Source organism: Peromyscus californicus, unplaced genomic scaffold (genome assembly GCF_007827085.1).
Source record: "Peromyscus californicus insignis strain IS unplaced genomic scaffold, ASM782708v3 Scaffold_4__1_contigs__length_199733344, whole genome shotgun sequence".
NCBI classification, from domain to species: Eukaryota; Metazoa; Chordata; class Mammalia; order Rodentia; family Cricetidae; genus Peromyscus; species Peromyscus californicus.
The window spans coordinates 93,106,648-93,128,307 of NW_026294562.1; the positions used below are offsets into that span (position 1 = coordinate 93,106,648).

General features: G+C 40.3%; 1 protein-coding gene and 1 pseudogene across 4 annotated transcripts in view; one reads left to right on the forward strand and one right to left on the reverse strand.

Annotated features, from left to right (window-relative positions):
* The window catches only part of Sbf2 (SET binding factor 2), a 359,732-nt gene that overhangs the window by 44,443 nt on the left and 293,629 nt on the right, over window positions 1–21,660 (forward strand). The window lies entirely within an intron of this gene.
* Window positions 808–1,242, reverse strand: LOC128094623 (60S ribosomal protein L27-like; annotated as a pseudogene).

Below are 21,660 nucleotides of genomic sequence, written 5' to 3' on the forward strand. Positions count from 1 at the left end.
AGGAGACAGCTCAGTGGGTAAGAGTTTGCTCTGCAAACATGAAGATCTGAGTTTGAATCCTCAGCACCCAAGTGAAAAGCTGGGCATGATGATGCCTGTAACCCCAGCACTGAGGATGGAGATGGGGTGAGAGGAGATGGGGGATTCTGGGAGCTCACCAACCAGCCAGATTAGCCAAAAGAGTGAGTGTCAGGTTCAGCAAGAGACCCTGTCTAAGGCCATTAAAGGGGAGAGTGCTAGAAGATACCCAGCGTTCTCCTCGGTCTCTGCATGTGAGTCCATGGAAACACACCTCTGTATATTCACATGTAGGCACCCCTTCTTGCCACATAGTCACACAGTTGGGATTGATTGTTAAGTAATTGGAAGGAAGAAAAGGTAATTGATGTCTGAATTACACTTTGTTAGATTTTATACTCAGTAAATAAAAGTATTTAATAAATACTGTATGTCTCCTAAGCTGCTTTTTATTTGCTTTGGTTTCATAATGAGGATTTTAAAATACAATTTTAGAGGTAAAGTGATTTGTGGCTGGGGATGTGGATGTATGGGAACAGTGATAAAAAAGACATCCCTGAACATAGAGCACAAATGAATAAAACAGATTATGAAACCCATCCATTGCCTAAAGGGCCCCACGTGTCCTAGACGTTTAATAAATAAATGACAAAGTGTATGTGCTCAGACATTCCTTACGTTTTCTGTCTTGCCAAGGATCTGATTTTCTGATACTATTTTCTTTCAATTTAAAACTCAGCAATTTTGTATAGGTCTTCCCTGAAACTGTTTTTTTTTTTTTTTTTTTTTAAATTATGGGAACAAAAATATACCTAAAAGCGAAGCTTCTGGAAAAACCATTTGTTCTTCCCTGTCGTGTATCGTTCCTTAAACTTGACCTTGGCCTCCCGCCTGGCCTTGCGTTTCAGGGCTGGGTCTCTAAAGGCATCCTTGTTGACAACAGTTTTGTCCAAGGGGATGTCTACAGAGTACCTAGTAGGTATGAGGTGATTGTAGTTATAAACTTTCACAAAGGACTTGATCTTTGACCTCTTGGCGATTTTCTTCTTGCCCAATGGCAGCTGTCACTTTTCGGGGATAGCGGTCAATTCCAGCCACCAGGGCATGGCTGTAAGGGCGGTCTGAGGTGCCATCATCAATGTTCTTCATGATGACAGCTTTGCGTCTGGAGTAGCATCCAGCTAGGACCAGCACCACTTTCCTGGGTTTCATGAACTTGCCCATTTCAACTGTAAGGAGCTGGTACTCAGCAGAAAGGAAAGAAGGACACTCTGTTTGTTTGTTTTTAAACTTTCTCCTCTCTTCTTCATATTTAACTATTTTCTCAATTTACTTGTTAAGTGCAGTGACCCTTAAATTAGGCCCACCAGTGAATCTTAACATTTTAGAGAGTCGATGTTTTGGTTCTAGTTTTCTGTTTTGTTATGTTTTGCTGTCATTCAAGCTTGCATGTTATTATTTTGGTAGCAATATGTAGAAGAGGGAGAAATGGAACATAGGAAAACTTAATAAGGCAAGAAATCATGAATATCTAACAGTGTGGTGCATATATGTACGTATGTATATGTATGTTATTTTTAAATTGTATGTATGTATGTATGTATATGTATGTTATTTTTAAAATTTCTTTAATGTGTATGTATGCATGCACACATAAGTATAGGTGCCTGTGGATGCCAGAAGAGGGTTCCAATCCCCTATAGCTAGATGCAGTTGTTAAGTTGCCCAATATGGGTGCTGGGAACTGAACTGAATATGTATCTTTTAAGACTTGTTCTTGCCTTGTAGTCCACACTAGCCTCAAATGTAGTGTATAGCTCATATGGCCTTGAATTTACTAGTCTCTCCTATCTTAGGCTTCTGAGTGATAATGCATCTGGTATTCTTTTCTACCTTTTTTTCCTTTTTTTTTTTTTGAGACAGGGTTTCTCTGTGTAGCTTTGGAGCCTGTCATGGAACTTCCCCTGTAGACCAGGCTGGCCTTAAACTCTCAGAGATCCGCCTGCCTCTGCCTCCTGAGTGCTGGGATTAAGGTGTACACCACCACACCTGGCTTCTCTACTTTTTAACACCTTTAAATGTTCTGATTCTGAGCTAATTTTTCTTCTACAGTTCTTAAACTGTTATCTCTAGTTAGACACTGTATTAAGGGATAGTACAATCTATGCAGTTCCATTAGAGGAAATCTGATAGGAAGATAGGAAAATCGTAAATTATAGACTTTAACAATTGAAATGCAGTGATGTTAAAGAAGGAATAGACATTTTATTTGTTATCCCCTTGCCCTCCCCCACTCCATGCTTTAGAACTTTCTAGGTTTTGTGGGAGATAATGCAACTGAATTTTCCCTGTCTTACAGATTTTGAGTAAGGTATTATGGCAGCATAAGAAAGTTACAACCTTAACCTTAGGGCACAAGGTGTCAGGAAACATTTCTAAAAGAAGCTGACACTTGAATTGACTCTTAAAATCTCTAAGAGTTAACTTGGTGTTAGGAAACTAGGGGATGGGTAAAGAGGAGAGTTTATAAAAGGGACAGTATATTCAAAGCTGAATGAGTGACAGTTTGGGGGAGCTGTCAACAGGATTTTGAATGTACAGCTTCTAAACATAGAAGAGAATTAGGTTCATATTATTAGGAAGCCTACCTATTTTGAATATGATGAGAAATTAGTTAACTGGAATAGCATGAATTACAAATAGTGATGTTTGGGGGAAAATAATTTGGAAGGGTTGATGGTGAAGTCCAGGAGAGCAAATAGGAAGCCATTATAATTATAATCCATACAAGAAATGGTAAGGATTCATTGTGAGAGAATGCTGTAGTTTAAAATTGTAATGCATTTATAGGTGCTGCTGATTCAGGAAGGCCAGATGACATTGTTAGTGTGGACTATGAGAGCAGCAGAATGGTTGTGAGTTAGCATTTTGTGTGGTTCTGTCCTGATAGTGATGGTTTTCAGTCAGATTTTTACAGCAGCTTCTTTCTTGGTAGCTTCCAGCATTGATGGAGTTGTTTCTCAGTAGTTAGTTGCTCTGTAGCCTGCCTCTTTACTTTTCTAGTGAATTTGTAAGCATGTGAAATTCTTGTAGTAAGTCCATTTTTGCATAGGTTGCCTATAGTCTAGTTTGATCCAGTATCCACACTCTTGACTGGCCATGACCAAACTGATTGATGGGCTACAGATGGAAGGGCCATTGGTAATTAGTCTGTGGCTCTTAGTGGTAAAAGTTACTTAAGTTTTCATCTGTGGTCACCTAAAGTACTGGATAAAAGCAAATCTTTGGTGGCCTGAGTGGTGGTATATTTTAGGAGATACAGGATTATAAGGATTATGAGAGGATTGTGTTTTTTAACTCCATAGTAGAGTTTATAGAGTTATTTTCTCTCTGAGATAATTTAGAAGTATTTGGTGACATTTTTGGTTATCATCATGGAGAGAAGAGAGTGTAATCAGGTCTAGTGGTTAGAGAGCCAGGGTCCTACTGAGTAATACTGTTTCCTCCTCCTGCCCATAACAACTATCTGACTCAAATTGTCAGTAGTGCTCAGTCTGAGAAACTGTGGTTTGAAGAAAACCAGTTTCTTTAAAAGAGTCAGTTTTTAAATCATGGCTGATTATGGTTAGCAAACTAAGGAGTTCTGTCTTTGGCCTAAAACAATCTTTGATATCATATAACTCTTACAACCATCACATCCCAAATCAGGTCTAGAGTCTGACCCAAGTTATTCAACTACAACATAGACTGAGCTTAGAGCTTCGTCAGACTTCTTAGATGTAAGGATGGGTCACTGAGAAAGAGTAAGATTCCAAGAATTGGATTGGTAAGAATGGGAATATTTGGATGTTTTAGAATTCTTTTGAGACAGTGTTTTATATAGTAGCATAAGCTAGCCTCAAGCTCACCTTGTAACCAATACTGGCCTTGAATTCCTTGCATCCCACTTCTTGCCTCCACCTTCCAAGTGCTAAGGTTATAGGTGTATACTTCACCTGGCTAACTTAAGGTATTCTTAATCTGTAAATTTCTTTATTCCCTCTTGCCAACCATTCTTACTTGATTCTGTTGCTGTGACCAATGCCTTGACCAAAAGCAACTTAGAGGAGGAAATGTTTGAGTCCACACTTCCAAATAACAATTCCTCACTGAGGAAGTTTGGGCAGGAAGTATGAAGGATGGCTGCTTAATGGCACACTCATTGACTCCTGCTTAGCTAGCTTTCTTATGTAGGAATGATGCTGCCCACAGTGGGCTAAGTCCTCTCACATAAATTATAAATCAAGACAGTATCTCACAGACACTGCCATAGACTCGTCTGATCAAGGTAGTTCTTTAATTGAAGTTCCCTCCTCCCAGGTACACTAAATTGTGTCAAGGTAACAGTACAAACTAGCTAGGGTACCAGCAGAAGCAACAACCTGTCTTCCCTTAACTGAAAGAATGAGTTCCCTTTGCCTAAAAGTGCTATAGTGGCCTCACCTTTTTTTTTCTTTCTTCAAGACAAGATCTTGATATATAGCCCAAGTTGGCCTCAGACTCATTGTATAGCACAGCCTGGCTTTGAACTCAGGATTCTCTTGCTTCAGCTTTCCAAGTGCTGGCATTATAGATGTCTACCATCACATTTGGCATGGCCTTGCTTCTTAAAGTCACAGCCACACCACTTCATAACCTTCAGAACAGCTAAAGTAAGATCTTAGATCTCACTAACTTCACTGGTGAGAGACAAATTTTATATATCGAAAGAATTATAGAATAGTTTCACTAATTTATATTAGCAGACCCCCAGGGAGTACATATAAAAGGAGGAATCTGTTGGTGGAAGTTCTCTGTCCTGCCAGCCAGCTCCCAAATAACCACACAGAGACATATTATTAATTAAAAATGCTCAGCTGATAGCTTAGGCTTGTTACTAACTAGCTCTTACAACTTAATCCATAGTTATTAATTTACATGCTGCTTGTTACATGATTTTCTACACATCTTACTTCCTTTGTGCTTGGCTGGTGACTACTGTGACTCCACCCTTATTCTTCCCAGCATTCTCTCAGTTTGGTTCCCCTGCCTAGCCTTTTCCTGCCTAGCTCTTGGCCATTGAGCTCTTTTTTGTTTTGTTTTTTGTTTTTTTTGAGACAGGGCTTCTCTGTGTAGCTTTAGAGTCTGTCCTGGAACTCACTGTGTAGACCAGGCTGGCCTCGAACTCACAAAGATCCGCCCGCCTCTGCCTCCCAAGTGCTGGGATTAAAGGCGTGTGCCACCACCGCCCAGCTTATTGAGCTCTTTATTTAACCAATGAGAGCAATACATATCCACATTATGCAAAAGGATTGTTCTCCAGCAGGAATCTGATTTTAGTGGGCTGAATTTATTAATACAGGTTACCTTATAGCAGTGTTTCTCAACTTATGGGTCATGACCTCTTTGGGGTTACGTATCAGATATTTACATTACTATTTGTAAAAGCAGGAGAATTACAGTTATGAAGTAGCGATGAAATAATTTTATGATTGGAGGTCACCACAACATGAGGAACTATATTAAAGGCTTATAGCTTTAGGAAGGTTGAGAACCACTGCCCTGTAGAGTTTCAGATTTGGTGCTTATTTAAACAGCTGCAACTCTTTCTTTCGTTCTATCTTTATTGTATGTATGTATGTATGTATGTATGTACTTATTTATTTATATGTTGAGACAGGGTTTCTCTATGTATCCCTGGTTGTCCTGGAACTCACACTGTAGACCAGGCTAGCCTCGAACTCAGAGATCCACGTGCCTCTGCCTCCCAAGTGCTGGAATTAAAGTCATGCGCCACCACAGCCAGGTGCTACAACTATTTCTAATTGTCTACCTGTTTGATTGACAGACACCTCATTTCATTCATGTTTTGTTTTGCTTTGCTTTTTCAAGCAAGGTTTCTCTGTATAGCCCTGGATGTCTTGGAACTCTCTCTGTAGACTAGGCTGAATGAACTCACAGAGATCTACCTGCCTCTGCCTCCCAAGGTCTGGGAAGCTGAGTGCCCAGCTTCATTCTTGATATACACTGAATAAAATTTAGATACCAGCTGGGCATGGTGGTGCATGCCTGTAATCTTAGCAAATAGGAAACTGAGAGGGAGGATCACATATTTGAGGCCAGTGTAGGTTACAAGCAAGACTGTAGTCTCAAGAAACAAGTGGGAAGTGAAGTAGGTAGAATGCTAATCTAGCATGCCTGATGCCCCGGATTTGATCCTCAGCACTGCATAAGCCAGGTATAATGGTACATTTAGGCAATCTAGGTACTTTGGAGGTGGACATAGGAGGATCATAAATCATAAGTTTGAGTTGGAGGCCAGTTTGGGATGCTTGAGCTATTGTCTCAAAACATACAAGCAAATAGAGTAAATACTGAAATGGAAGACTTGGGGAGTTAGGAATGTTGTGGGGTAGAATTATTATGTGAAACTGGCTTCCCTACTTTCTGTCCATAGAGGCCTATTTACCCATAGTGAACAACACATAGTGTAGTCATATCATCCACCACAATGTTCTCTGTTACTTTTAAGAAGGTACAGTGGTGAGGGGACTATGTCATCCTTAAGAAGTACTATTGGGATTCTCTTTTCTGGCCCTGGGATGAGTGTGAAAGATTCTGCTACTAAATTGAACACCTGGATTCAATGGAATCCTGGAAGGGCAGAAACAAGTAACAGACCTTAACCAATATAAGCAAGGCGGGCATAGTTACCAGGTACCCAAATGATCAGAAGTCCTAGAACTGATGTGGAAGGGACACTCTCTAAGGTCTTATTTGGTTGGATGACAGAATACAAATCAACAAAAACAGAACCCCTCAAGTCTGATGACTATAGGTTAGTTTTCTGTCACTGTAATGGAATTAGCCAGTCCCTGTGCCTTGTTTTCAGATATCTAGAACTCCTTGAAGAAAGGGCACAAGGTACTTTCTTTTGAGAAGAGACTGTTACAGTATTACAGTTCAGTACAGTCATTTTCTTCATCACTTTCTATGAAGAAGGGGACTAACCATATCAGGGAAAGGAAGAATAAATCTCCCCAATTATTGGAACTTGAACTAATTTTAATTTCTAGTGACTCAGGATCACTGTATTCCAGCAGTGGGATGAGAGTTCGAAGTAGTCAGATATAGATTGCAGCGTTGCCTTGGTTTTTCACGATAGCCTAGTAGATCTTTACATTCATTATGTGATTAAAAAATAATTTCTGAGTGAATGTGTATTTGGAATAAATACATTCAATAGCTGAGAGTACCTCTGTTGTCTTGCATATTTATGAGTTAAGGGCCACTGTTAACAGAAGAACAAAGTGTTTCTTTCTGGTATTCCTTTTTACCAAAGCAATCTCACACCTTGAATCACAGAAATTAATCCTATATGAAGACGTGAAAGGTTTAGATTTTATTTAACTCTTGCTTTGCCAGTGTAGAAGATAGATTTTTGTAGAGACTTTTAAACGTATACCACTCCTGCTGCTTCTTGCGTTCCACATAAGATTTCTTTGTTAGAAATAGATTCTGGTACCTGGCAATCAGGTCAAATATATTAAAGACTTCAGTTAACAGAGCCTCATAAATAAATAGCCAGCAGTATACTGTAGCAACACTATATTGCCTCCCTGGCTAGGGTAGCCTTTTGATTCTTTGCCATAATTTAGTCTATAGGAATTTTGTTTGTTCACTATCCTCTAGTACACTACATTGATTCCCTATAGAGTGACATCATGTTGATCCATAAGACTTTCTGACAGAAAACCAATAAGCACCCAGATCTTTTGTAAAGACTCATCCCATAAAAAATTTAAGATTTAGTGAAATTTTTTGAGGTCACATGTTTTGGGTTATAGTGGAATATCTTTCTGAAGTATAAGCTACTTTATCTTATTTATATTACCTAATGTCCAAAATATAGTAACTGGCTGGTTTTGTTGGCTTTGAAGTTAGCGTATTAAAGTATACCACCATAACTAATTTACTGAATAATCCACAAAGCTACCATTGGGTTGTTATATAGCAGGCTTTGACAGGAGAGTAACAGTTTAGAGATATTCATTTTGGAGCTAACTTCTTTGAAAAGGACTATTAGCTTGATGATGTACCTGATAGAGAACAAATGTCCAGATACTGCATGTGAGTGATAGGAGCTCGCTATGCAGTACAGAGGTGACAGTTTCTGCCATCACATTGAAGTGATACACATGGGACTGGGCAAAATGCAAGGACTTGAGAGCACATGTGCATTAAGTAAGCAAGCGGGTCTTTCTCTATTGGTAGTCCTCTCACAACGCACAACCCAGGGCTTTATTTCTGGAGAGTTCACTCTGGACTTGGCTGATAGAGAGTTCTGTATGCTGTGGTGACACTTAGCAGTTGAAGAGAAGATTCTGGTAGAAACTGCATATTGCCTCCTAATATCTATTCTTTTATCTTTGTTTAGACACAAAACTTTTTTTTTTTCCCTCGAACACAGTTGTCACTTAACTAAGAGACTCTTTGGAATTGGGTATGATCATATGACTAGGTTTAGGTCTGTGATATATGTAAGCAAATTTGCTTTTCCAGAAATTTTCCTTAAATAATCATCCCTTTTCTTTCTTCTTGGTTTCTATTTGAAACATAGCTAGGCCTGTCACATTCTAGCAGTTAAAGCAGGAGAATTGCAAGTTCTAGGCTAGCCTGGACAACTTGTGAGATCCTGAACTTAAAAGGATCTATTAACAAACAAACAACACCCAATCATGAACAAACAAGAAAATGGGGGGAAAAAGAAACAGCTGTGATTTTGATCTTGGGAATTCCGTGATGAACTGCGATTTTGCAGAACTCATTTTCACACTTCTAGAAACGTAAGCAGGTGTTGTAGTGCAATGAAATGGGAAGCCAGGAGATGGCTCAGCTGCTGCTGTTGTCCAGTGAGAGTTTGCATTGTTGGAGTGATTAAGAATGCTAGCAGGAGGAGTGGATATTTAGTGGCTATTTCTGACACCCACACACAGACATACATATAGGCAAAACACCAATCATTGCTCATAAAATAAAAATGAATAAATTACATAAAAACATTAATAGGTAACAGTTTTCAGAGCAGCATCTCAACCACTGCCAACCTCAGTTCCTTCATTGCTGCTAAAGAGGGCATTTTAATTCAGTATGATAATGCAGTCTAAGCAACTTTATGAAAAGTCAGGTCACTATTTAGTTTTAATTATATACTATTTTAAAATTTTATTGTGTGGGTGCATATAAATTATGTGCTTTAGTGCATATGGGCATATGCCATGGCACATGTATGGTGGTCAGAGGTCAGAGTTCTTTTTCTCATTTCACTTTAGGTTGTGGGGATCAAACTCAAGTCCTCAGGAAAGTACTTTTAGCCACAGAACACATCTCATTGGCCCATCAATTTATATTCTTTTGCTACTATTTTTCTTGGTTTTGATATTTACTCTCTAAGTTGTGGTTGGACTTATACACTATGAATTATGAGTTTACAAAGAATAAAGTCATGTAACATTCATGTATATATTATGTATGCTGCTGTTTTTGAAGGAAACAATTTTAGCACATGGTATAGAGAGTAATGGGCATGGTCATAACAGAACTGCCTGCCTGATTTATTTTTTTAATGACATATTTTGTTCTTCATGCATTGTGTTCAATATGTAGTCTTGGCCAGATGGGCAGGTGTAGCTCAGTTGGTAATGCTTGACTAGCATGCAGAAAGCTCAAGGTTCTTTCCCAAACACTGCATAACTGGGCATAATTGCATACACCTGTAATCTCAACACTTAGGCAGAAGCAGGAAGATCAGAAACTGAAGAGAAGGTCATCCTCAGCTATATAATGAATTTGAGGCTTTTCTGGGTTACAGAAGACCCTGTCTCAGAAAAAAGAAAAAAAAAAAGCCTTCTTACTCAGTAGTGTAAAAATCCATGGGCTCTTTGCTAAGTTTAACTTGCAAAAAATAAAAATAATAAATAAATAAATAAATAAATAAATAAATAAATAAATAAATAAATAAATAAATAAATAAATAGATTTGGGTATTCCAAATAAATCTTTTGAATAATAGGAGGTCATGATGAAAAACTGGAAGACCGTATTACATTCCTACCTACATTGTTGAATAGCCACAAAAAGACTTGTTTCAGTTGGAATAAACAGACTCCTTTCATTAAATGCTAAGTAGTTCAGATAGGAAACTCTTTTGTAGAATGATTTCCTGCATTCTTTCTATTAATGAATGAACAGTCCCCCCCCACTTAGTCTTTGGAAATTTGGTCTATGAGGTTTGAGTTTCTGATAATTTTGGAATTGCTGTGCAAGCCTTCTGAAAAGTAGCAAGATAGCATTTTTTAAAAGTTCTACTTACTCAAAAGCAAATTTTATAAATTAAGACAGGTAATTTGGGCCTTTTAAGTTGAATATGACCCTCACCTTTTTTGTGTGTGTTGGGGGTGAGGAGACAGGGTTTCTTGATGTAGCCTTGGCTGTCCTGGATCTCACTCTGTAAGACCAGGCTGGCCTCGAACTCTCAGAGATCTTCCTGTTTCTGCCCCACAAGTGCTGGAATTAAAGGCATGCACCACCACTGCCCTACTTGTTTGTACATTGTAAAATTGTTTCTTTTGATTAGCTTGTATCATATTAAGATGAATACGTTAATTCTGTATATCCCAGATGCCAGAAGTTTGGTTTTCTAGTATTGTACTTTTATTGAGGCAATTTCCTTTAGTGGTAGATGTCTGAGTGAGAAAGAGAATAGGTACAAGGTATGATGCTAATGTTCCAAGTGAACTCTTTGGGGATAGGATGGAGTGAAAAGAGTGGAATATGGTGATATTTTTTTTGTAACCTAACAAATAAAACTTGCCTGGAGATCAGAGTGTGGAGCTAGCCACTAGTTAACCATAGAAGCCAGGCAATGGTGGCACACACCTTTAATCCCAGCACTCTGGATCTCATGCCTTTGATCCCATTAATTGGGAGGCACATGTCTTTAATCCCAGCACTAGGGAGGTGGAGACAGGAAGTGATATGGTTGGGTGGAGAGAGGAATATAAGGCAGGAGGAGACAGGAGACTCCCCCTTCTTTCAGGCTGAGGAGTTGGCGAGGTAAGAGGTAGCTATGGCTTGCTCTTTTGTCTCTCTGATCTTTCAACATTTATCCCGATATCTGGCTCTATAAGTTTTTATTATTAAGACAAATTGGGATTTGTGCTACAGTGGAACTGACATCAAGAATGTATTATGACATTTTAAACTTGATGTTTTTCTTGTGGGGGAAAATAGTCTCATGCTAATATTAATGATGTATTTTTTATTTTTCCTCTTTATTTTTATTTATTCTATATGCCTTTTATATCATGTATCTTGATCCCATTCATTTCCCTGCCCCTTCACATCTGCCCTCCGCTCCTGTACCCTCCCCCCCAATAAAACAAAATTTAAGAGAAGAAAGGGAAAAGGAAAAAGGGAAAAAAATTAAAGATCTCATCATGGAAGCTGCAGTGTAACAGTGAGTCATGCAGCAAACCGCCTTTCTCCTTGTATCTTTACTTGTAAGTGTTCACTGCTAAGAGTCGTTGGTCTGGTTCAGTCCTCTGATTTCTATTACACTGTTGATGCTGGGCCCTCACTGGGCCTCTTGGATATTCTGTTGTTGCCCTGTGTTGTGGAGATTCTGTAGCTCTGGGTCTTTGGGTCAGGTCCCTTCACATGCTCCAGCAGATCATAGATGGAGTGGATGTTAGTGCGGGTCAGGTCATAACCCTGGTTCTGGGACTGGGTGGTTGCAAGGTTGGTTCGCTGGCCAGTTCTTCCATCCTCACCACCAAGGTGATCTCTCCAGCATTGCCCTAGTTAATTCACCTCTTGCAGCAATAAGGAAGGGATGGGGCCAGTTCTCCTGCTTTCACACCCTCAGGGTCTTCTCTCCCACACCTACACCATCAGGACCAGCTCTGTTGTGTTACCCCTTTGAGGTACAGGGGCCACTTTCCTGAGTGCTGCAGCTATTGAGGGTCAGGTACAGATTTCCAGCTCTTAAGACCCCATGGCCAGCTCCTCCACCAGGGAGTTGTGGGGAGGGCATCTCTCCTCCGCCCATGCTGCCACATGTCAGATGGGTACATGTCAAATGGAGACAGCTGCTGCCACGTTTCAAATGGAGACAGCTCTTTTGCTCACAACCTCCTGGCTGGGTCACCCTTACCTCCAAATACCTGGTCAACTCTGCTGTACTGTTTAGGCGAGGAGCAGAGCCCACTTTCCTGAGTGCTGCAGCTGGTAAAGGAGAGGGTCAGTTCTCTTCTGTTGTAGGGGCGAAGGATAAAGGGAGGCATCTCTTTCCAACCTACATTGCTGCATGACAGATTAGTAGTGAGGGCAGCTCTCCCATGCTTACAACTTTGGGACTGGCTCACCTACACCTTTGCCAACAGAGTTGGCTCTATTGTTACTCCAGTGAGGTGCAGGGCCTGCTCTCCCAAGTGCTGCAGCTGGTGGGGGACAGGGACAGCTCTCCCACTCTTTTTATTATTATTAATTTTTATTATCTACTTTACATACCAACCACAGTTTTGCCTCTCTCTTTTCTTACCGTTACCTCCTCTCACCTCCTTTCTACCCCCCCTCCACTTCTCAGAAAGGATAAGGCTTCCCATGGGAGTCAATAAAGCATAGCATATCAAGTTGAGGCAAGACCAAACTACTCCCCCCTGCATCAAGGCTGAGCAAGGCATTCCACCATAGGGAATAGGTCCCAAAAAGCCAGCTCATGTGCCAGGGACAGATCCTGGTCCCACTGCTAGGGGCCCCACAAACAGGCCAAGCTACCGAACTGTCACCCACATGTGGAGAGCCTAGGTTGGTCCCATTCAGGCTCTGTAGCTGTTGATCTAGAGCCTGTGAGCTCCCAAGAGCTTGGGTTAGCTGTCTCTGTGGGTTTCCCCATCATAATCTTGACCCCCCTTTCTTACATAATCTATCCTTCCTCTCTTCAACTAGACTCCCAGAGCTCGGCCCAGTGCTTGGCTGGAGATCTCTGCATCTGCTTCCGTCAGTTACTGGATGAAGGTTCTATGTTGACAATTAGGGTAGTCTCCAATCTCATTACAGGAGAAGGCCAATTCAGCCACCCTCTCCACTATTGCTGGGAGTCTTAGCTGGGGTCATCCTTGTGGATTCCTGGGAGTTTCCCTGGCACTAGGTTTCTCCCTAACCCCATGATGGCCCCCTCTGTGAAGATAACTCTTTCATTGCTCTCCCTGTCTGTCCCTCCCCAAACTTGACCATCCCAATCCCTCATGTTCCCATCCTCCATTCCCTTACTTCTATGCCCCCTCTCCTGACCCCCAGTTTACCCAGAAGATCTTACCTATTTCCCCTTCCCAGGTGATCCATGCGTCCCTCCTAGGGTCCTCCCTGTTACCTAGTTCTCTAGGGCTGTGGATTGTAGCCTGGTTATCCTTTGCTTTACATCTAATATCCACTTATGAGTACATACTGTGTTTGTCTTTCTGAGTCTGGGTTACCTCACTCAGGATGATTTTTTTTTTTTTAGTTCCATCCATTTACCTGAAGATTTCATGATGTCATTGTTTTTACAGCTGAGTAATACTCCAGTCTGTGTAAATGTACCACATTTTCTTTATCTGTTCTTTAGTTGAGGGGCATCTAGGTTGTTTCCAGGTTCTGGCTATTATGAATAATGACACTATGAACATAGTTGAGCAAGTGTCCTTGTGGTATGATTGAACGTCCTTTGGGTATATGCCCAAGAATGGTATCGGTGGGTCTTGAGGCAGATCGATTCTCAATTTTCTGAGAAACCACCATACTGATTTCCAGAGTGGCTGTAAAAGTTTGCACTCCCACCAGCCGTGGAGGAGTGTTCCCCTTACTCCACATCCTCTCCAACATAAGCTGTCATCAGTGTTTTTGATCTTAGCCATTCTGACAGGTATAACATGGTATCTCAGAGTTGTTTTGATTTGCATCTCCCTGATGACTAAGGATGTTGAGCATTTCCTTAATTGTCTTTCAGCCACTTGAGAGTCTTCTGTTGAGAATTCTCTGTTTAGATCTGTATCCCATTTTTTAATTGGATTATTTGGTATTTTGATGTCCAGTTTCTTGAGTTCTTTATATATTTTGGAGATTAGCCCTCTGTCAGATATGGGGTTGAAGATCTTTTCCCATTCTGTAGGCTGATGTTTTGTCTTATTGACCATGTCCTTTGCCTTACAGATGCTTTTCAGTTTCAAAAGGTTCCATTTATTAATTGTCAATCTCAGTGTCTGTGCTACTGGTGTTATATTCAGGAAGTAGTCTCCTGTGCCAATTCATTCAAGGTTACTTCCTTCTTTCTCTTCTATCAGGTTCAGTATAACTGAATTTATGTTGTGGTCTTTGGTCCACATGGACTTGAGTTTTGTGCTAGATATGGACCTATTTTCATTCTTCTACATGTTGACATCCAGTCATGCCAGCACCTTTTGTTGAAGTTGCTTTCTGTTTTCCCTTGTACAATTTTAGCTTCTTTATCAAAAATCAGATGTTCATAGGTGTGTGGATTTATGTTAGGGTCTTCAATTCGATTCCATTGATCCATGTGTCTTTTTATGCCAATACCAAGCTATTTTTATTAATATAGGTCTATAGTAGAGCATGAAGTCAGGGATGGTAATGCATCCGGAAGTTTTTTTATGCCAATACCAAGCTATTTTTATTAATATAGGTCTATAGTAGAGCATGAAGTCAGGGATGGTAATGCATCCGGAAGTTCCTTTATTGTACAGGATTGTTTAGCTATCCTGGGTTTTTTGATTTTCCATATGAAGTTGAGTATTGTTCTTTCGAGGTCTGTGAAGAATTGAATTGGGATTTTGATGGGGGTTGCATTAAATCTGTAGATTGCTTTTGGTAAGATTGCCATTTTTACTATGGTAATCCTACCTATCCAAGAGCATGGGAGATCTTTCCATTTTCTGCTGTATCTTCAATTTCTTTCTTCAAAGACTAAAAGTTCTTGTCCTACAGGTCTTTCACTTGTTTGATTAGAGTTACCTCAAGGTATTTTATATTATTTGTGGCTATTGTAAAGGGTGTTGTTTCTCTGATTTCTTTCTCAGCCCATTTATCATTTGTGTATAGGAGGACTGATCTTTTTTAGTTAATCTTGTATCCTGCCACATTACTGAAGGTGTTTATCAGCTGTAGGATTTCCCTGGTAGAATTTTTGGGGTCACTTATGTATACTATCATATCATTTGCAAATATCAAAAGTTTTGATAGACCCCAGACCCAGGGTACTACCTTCTCGGGTGGGCGCCCCAAGAACCCGGACACTGGTCCAGTTGATGCAAACAGCAAGAGGTTTATTGATGCGGCTGTACAGTCGGGCTCCCCTTGTCCTGAGGGCAAGAGTCGCACCTACTGCAGCCACATGGGTACTTTTAAAGGAAAAACCCACAAAAGCCATAAGATTACAATTCCCATACAATTTCATTTCGATTGATTTATGTCTAGAGGCTAATTTCACAAGATCATGGCCTGATCACAGGGTAGGTACAGTCACGTCCGCATGCACGTTCTTCCCGAAACTTCAAGGAGGGTATCAGGGTGGGAATGAACTTTACACAAAGGTTACAGTGGTCTTTCCTGGAACACTTGCAATTATCCCAGTCACAGTTGAGCGCATCTCTTAATAGAAATCTCTTTACATTGTTACATTGTGGCAGGGGTGGCTGAGTCAGTTTGCCCTTGGAACTAGCTTTTTAGTTCCTCATTCTTCTGGGGCTTGGGTGGGGGGGCGTGTAAGCCTGAAGGGTTAGGGTCTTTCAGTTTGACTTCTTCCTTTCTAATTTGTATTCCCTTGATCTCCTTTGGTTGTCTTATTGCCTTAGCTAGAACTTTAAGGTCTATATTGAATAGATATGAAGAGAGTGGACAGCCTTGTTCCTGATTTTAGTGGGATCTCTTTGAGTTTCTCTCCATTTAATTTCAAGTTGGCTGTTAGCTTGCTGTATATTGCTTTTATTATGGTTATGATCTCTCCAAGACCTTTTTTTTTTTTTTTTTTTTTTTTTGACAGGGTTTCTCTGTGTAGCTTTGGAGCCTTCCTGGAACTTACTCTGTAGCCCAGGCTGGCCTCGAACTCACAGAGATCCACTTGCTTCTGCCTCCTGAATGCTGGGACTAAAGGCATGTGCCACCACTGTCTAGCTCTGCAAGACCTTTATCAAGAAGAGGTGTTGAATTTTGTCAAAGGCTTTTCAGCATCTAAGGATAATGTCCCCCCCCCCCCCCAGTTTGTTTATATGGTGTATTACATTGACAGATTTTCCTATGTTGAACCACCCCTGCATTTTTAGGATGAAGCCTACTTGATCATGGCGGATGATTTTTTTTTTTTGATGTGCTTTTGGATTCAGTTTGCCAGTATTTTATTGAGTATTTTTGAGTCAGTGTTAATGAGGGTTATTGATCTGTAATTCTCTTTCTTTGTTGCATCTTTGTGTGGCTTGGATATCAGGGTAACTAGCCTCATAAAAGGAGTTTTTCAATGTTCCCTCTGTTTCTATTGTGTGGAACAATTTCAGGAGTATTGAGAATTCTGGTAGAATTCTGCTAACTAAAACCGTCTGGCCCTGGGGTTTTTTTGGTTGGGAGACTTTTAATGACTGCTTCTATTTCCTTAGTGGTTATAGGTCTATTTAAATTATTTATCTGTTCTTGATTTAATTTTGGTATGTGGTACCTATCCATAAATTTGTCTGTTTCTTTTAGATTTTCCAATTTTGTGGAATACATAGGTTTTTTTTTTTTGGTTTTTCGAGACAGGGTTTCTCTGTGTAGCTTTGCGCCTCTCCTGGAACTCACTTGGTAGCCCAGGCTGGCCTCGAACTCACAGAGATCCGCCTGGCTCTGCCTCCCGAGTGCTGGGATTAAAGGCGTGCGCCACCACCGCCCGGCCAAATATAGGTTTTTTTAAGTTTGACCTAGTGATTTTCTGGTTTTCCTCAGTGTCTGTTGATACGTCCTCCTTTTCATTTGTGATTTTGTTAATTTGGATATTCTCTCTGCCTTTTGATTAGTTTGGATAAGGGTTTGTCTATCTTGTTGATTTTCTCAGAGAACCAACTCTGTTTCATTGATTCTTTGTATTGTTTTCTTTGTTTCTATTTTATTGATTTCAGCCCTCAGTTTGATTATTTCCTGTTGTCTACTCCTCCTGGGTGAGTTTGCTGCTTTTTGTTCTAGAGCTTCCAGGTGTGCTGCTAAGTCACTAGTGTGAGATTTCTCCATCTTCTTTATGCAAGCATTTAGTGCTATGAACTTTCCTGTTAGCGCTACTTTCATTGTGTCCCATAAGTTGGGTATGTTGGGCATTCATGTTCATTGAATTCTAGGAAGCCTTTAAGTTCATTTCTTCCTTGACCCAGTGGTGGTTAAGTTAGCATTGTTCAGTTTTCCTGAGTTGGTAGTGTGGTGGTATTGTGTTCCCCAAAATATTGTGCACCCTTATAAACTTTCTGGGGTCAGAGACAGAACAGCCACTAGGTGCAAAGGCTAGAAAATGGTAGTACTCATACCTTTAATCCTAGTACTCCAGAGGTAGAAATCCCTCTGGATCTCTGTGAGTTCAAGGCCACATTGGAAACGGCCAGGCATGGTGACACATGCCTTTAATCCCAGAAAGCGAGCCTTTAATCCCAGGGAGTGGTGGTAGAAAGCAGAAAGGTATATAAGGCGTGAGGACCAGAAACTAGAAGCATTTGGCTGGTTAAGCTTTCAGGCTTCTAGCAGCACTGTTCAGCTGAGAGCCATTTGGATATGAGGACACAGAGGCTTCCAGTCTGAGGAAACAAGACCAGCTGAGAAGTTGGCCAGGTGAGGTTAGCTGTGGCTTGTTCTGTCTCTCTGATCTTCCAGCTTCACCCCAATACTTGGCTCTGGGTTTGTTTTATTAATAAGACTCTCTAAGATTCCTGCTACATGGTAGGCTTTTTGTAATTTGTGTTGTTGAATTCTAACTTTAAGCCATGGTGATCTGATAAGATATGGTAGGTTATTACATTTTTTTTTTTGTATCTGTTGAGATTGGCTTTGTGACTGAGCATGTGGTCAATTTTAGAGAATGTTCCTTGAGGTACTGAGAAGAAGGTATATTCTTTTGTGCTTCGGTGAAATGTTCTATTGATGTCAAGTCCATTTGAGTCATAACATTTGTTAGTTCCCTTATTTCTCTGTTAAGTTTCTGGCTAGCAGACCTGTCCATTGGTGAGGGTGAGGTGTCGAAGTGTACCACTATTAGTGTGTGGGGTTTGATGTGTGATTTAAGCTTTAGTAATGTTTCTTTTACAAATGTGGGTGCCCTTGAATTTGGGGTATAAATGTTCAAAATTGAGATTTCATCTTGATGAATTTTTCCTGTGATGAATAGAAAATGTCTTTTCCCATCTCTTTTTATTAATTTTGGTTTGATGTTTATTTTGTTAGATATTAGGATCGCTATACTAGCTTGTTACTTAGGTCCATTTGATTGGAAATCTTTTCCCCACTCTTTACTTTGAGGATAATGTCTGTCTTTGATGTTGAGGTGTGATTCTTATATGCAGCAGAAGGATGAATTCTATTTTTACATCCATTCTGTTACCCTGTGTCTTTTTATAGGTAAATTGATTCCATTGATATTAAGAGATAGTAATGACCAGTGATTGTTAATTCCTGTTATTTTTTGGTTTTGGTGGTAGTGATGGTAGTGTATGTGTGTTTCCCTTCTTTGGGATTTGCTGGTGTGAGATTATCTATTGCCTATGTTTTCGTGGGTGCAGCTAACTTCCTTGGGTTAGAGTTTTCCTTCTAGTATTTTCTGTAGGGCTGGATTTGTGAATAGGTATTGTTTAAATCTGGATTTGTCATGGAGTATCTTATTTTCACCATCTATGGTGATTGAAAGTTTTCCTGGGTATAGTAGTCAGGTGGTCTTTTAATGTCTGCAGAATGTCTGTCAGGACCTTCTGGCTTTCAGAGTCTCCATTGAGAAATTCGGTATAATGATAGGTTTGCCTTTATATGTTACTTGGCCTTTTTCCTTTGCACCTCTTAATATTTTTTCTTTATTCTTTATGCTTAGTGTTTTGATTATGATGTAGGAGGGGACTTTTGTTTTTGGGCCAGTCTATTTGATGCTCTGTAAGCTTTTTGTATCTTCATAGGCATGTCCTTCTTTAGGTTGGGAAAGTTTTCTTCTATGATTTTGTTGACTATATTTTCTGTGCCTTCAAGCCAGAATTCTTCTTCTATCCCTATTATTCTTAGGTTTGGTCTTTTCATGGTGTCCAAGATTCCTGGGATGTTTTGTGTTAAGAATCTCTTGGATTTAACATTTTTCTTTGACCAAGGGATCTATTTCCTCTATCATATCTTCAGCACCTGAGATTCTGTCTTCCATCTCTTGTATTCTGTTTGTTATGCTTGCATCTGTAGTTCGTGTTTGTTTACCCAGATTTTCCATTTCCAGAATTCCCTTGGTTTGTGTTTTCTTTATTGTTTCTATTTCAATTTTCAAATCTTGAACTATTTACTTCACCTGTTTGATTTTTTTTTTTTTTTTTTTTTTTTTTTTTTTTGGTTTTTCGAGACGGGGTTTCTCTGTGTAGCTTTGCGCCTTTTCTGGAACTCACTTGGTAGCCCAGGCTGGCCTCGAACTCACAGAGATCCGCCTGGCTCTGCCTCCCGAGTGCTGGGATTAAAGGCGTGCGCCACCACAGCCCGGCTGATTTTTTTTTTTCTTGGCTTTCTTTAAGTGATTTATTGATTTCTTCCAATTTTTTGTTTGTCTTTTCTTTGATTTCTTTAAGGGAATTTTTCATTTCCTTTTAAAGGGCCTCTATCATCTTCATAAAGTTATTTTTAAGATTGTTTTCTTCTGCTTCATCTACATTGGGATGTTTGGGCCTTGGCTGTTGTAGAACCACTAGGTTCTGGTGTTGCCATATTGCTCTTTATGTTGTTGAATGTATTCTTACACTGCTGTTTGCCCATCTGGGTTTGGGGTAATTACAGGAACAGGTGTTGATTCTTATGATGTCCTTGTTGGATGGGTCTTTCCCCCGCCTTTATTGTCTATTTCCTTTATTGTCTTTTGGCCTGAATGGTCAAGGGTTCTGGCGATTGGCTGATTGTCAGGTCAAGTAGGGTCGTCTCAGCTGAGATTTGTGGAGTTTTGGGTGCCTATACCCAGTGTATCGTCCAGTTCTGGCTAGAGTGGGCCTTACTTGTGCCCATGGGGTCTGTTCTTTCAACTGGTGTGGGTTGTGCCTGTGCCTATTGAGTCTGTTCTTCCAGCTGGTGTAGGTTTTGCCTGTGTCTGTTTGTTTGGGTGGCGCATGTGCCTATAGGATCTGCTGATGTTGCTGGAGAGGGCTCTTTAAGGAGAGGCTGCTCTTTCAATTGGTGCAGGTAGTGCTTGTGCCTCTCAGGGATGCTGATTTTGTGGGGGATGGTTGGCTAGGGGGAGGGTGATGGGTTCGATGTGTTTGGGCAGCTGAGTGAGTCTTGCAGGTTACAGGGTCCAATGGGTGGAGGCGGTGGTGGAGCAGCCTGCCTGCAGGACTCTTACTTGCTGGCTGGCTGCTGGGGCTCAGCTCTCCCACTCTTGTGACCTCAGGGCCAGTTCTCTCACATACTTGGTGATATATTTTTATGGCAGTATTTTCTTGAAGGGCCGCTTGAGTAATATGAATATAGTAGATAATAGGCATAGAAAATTTTATTTTTATTTGTTTTTGGCTTTTCAAGACAGGGTTTCTTTGTGTAGCCCTAGCTGTCCTGGAACTTTCTATAGATGAGGCTGGCCTAGAACTCAGAGGTTCACCTGCTTCTGCCTCTCCACTGCTGGGATTAAAGGTGTGTGGCTCCACTCCCAGTTTAGGCATAGAGTTTTAAAAGCGTGTCAAACTGACTATAGAGAAATAGAACAGGTGTTCTGGTACTTAACTTAGTTGGTACAGTGTTTGTTTTTACACACCCAAAACACTGGCTTCAGCCCTCAGCACTGCATAAACCTGGCATGGTGGCACATGAACATGATCCTAGAACTTGGAAAGTAGAGGTAGAGGATCAGAAGTTGAGAGAGGAGAGAGAGAAAGAGAACAGGGATATAATTTGAGTTTTATAAAAATACTTACTAGGATCTGTGACATGAGTTGAAGTATTTACAGTTGAAAGAAAACATTTAGGGATTGGGGAGCATATTAGAAGGGATAGGAGGCAAGTTTTGTTGTTTTTGTATACAGGGTCTCACTGTGTAACTCTGTCTGGCCTAAACTTACTATGTAGACCAGGCTGGCTTGAACTTGTGGCAGTCCTTTCTCAGTCTCTCAAGTACTAGGGTTATATATGTATACTACCATGAAAGTCTTGAAACAAGATTTTTGTTGGCTTTACTTAAATATTTGTTACTGAATATACATTCCGTGGATTTAACAGCCAGATTTATCCAGTATGGCTCAAGAGGGAAGATTGTGACCAACTAGGTTTTAAACAATTTTCTCTCATGAAATGATGTTGAATGTCGAATGCTTATTAGTATAATAAAATATGAGGCTGGAGAGA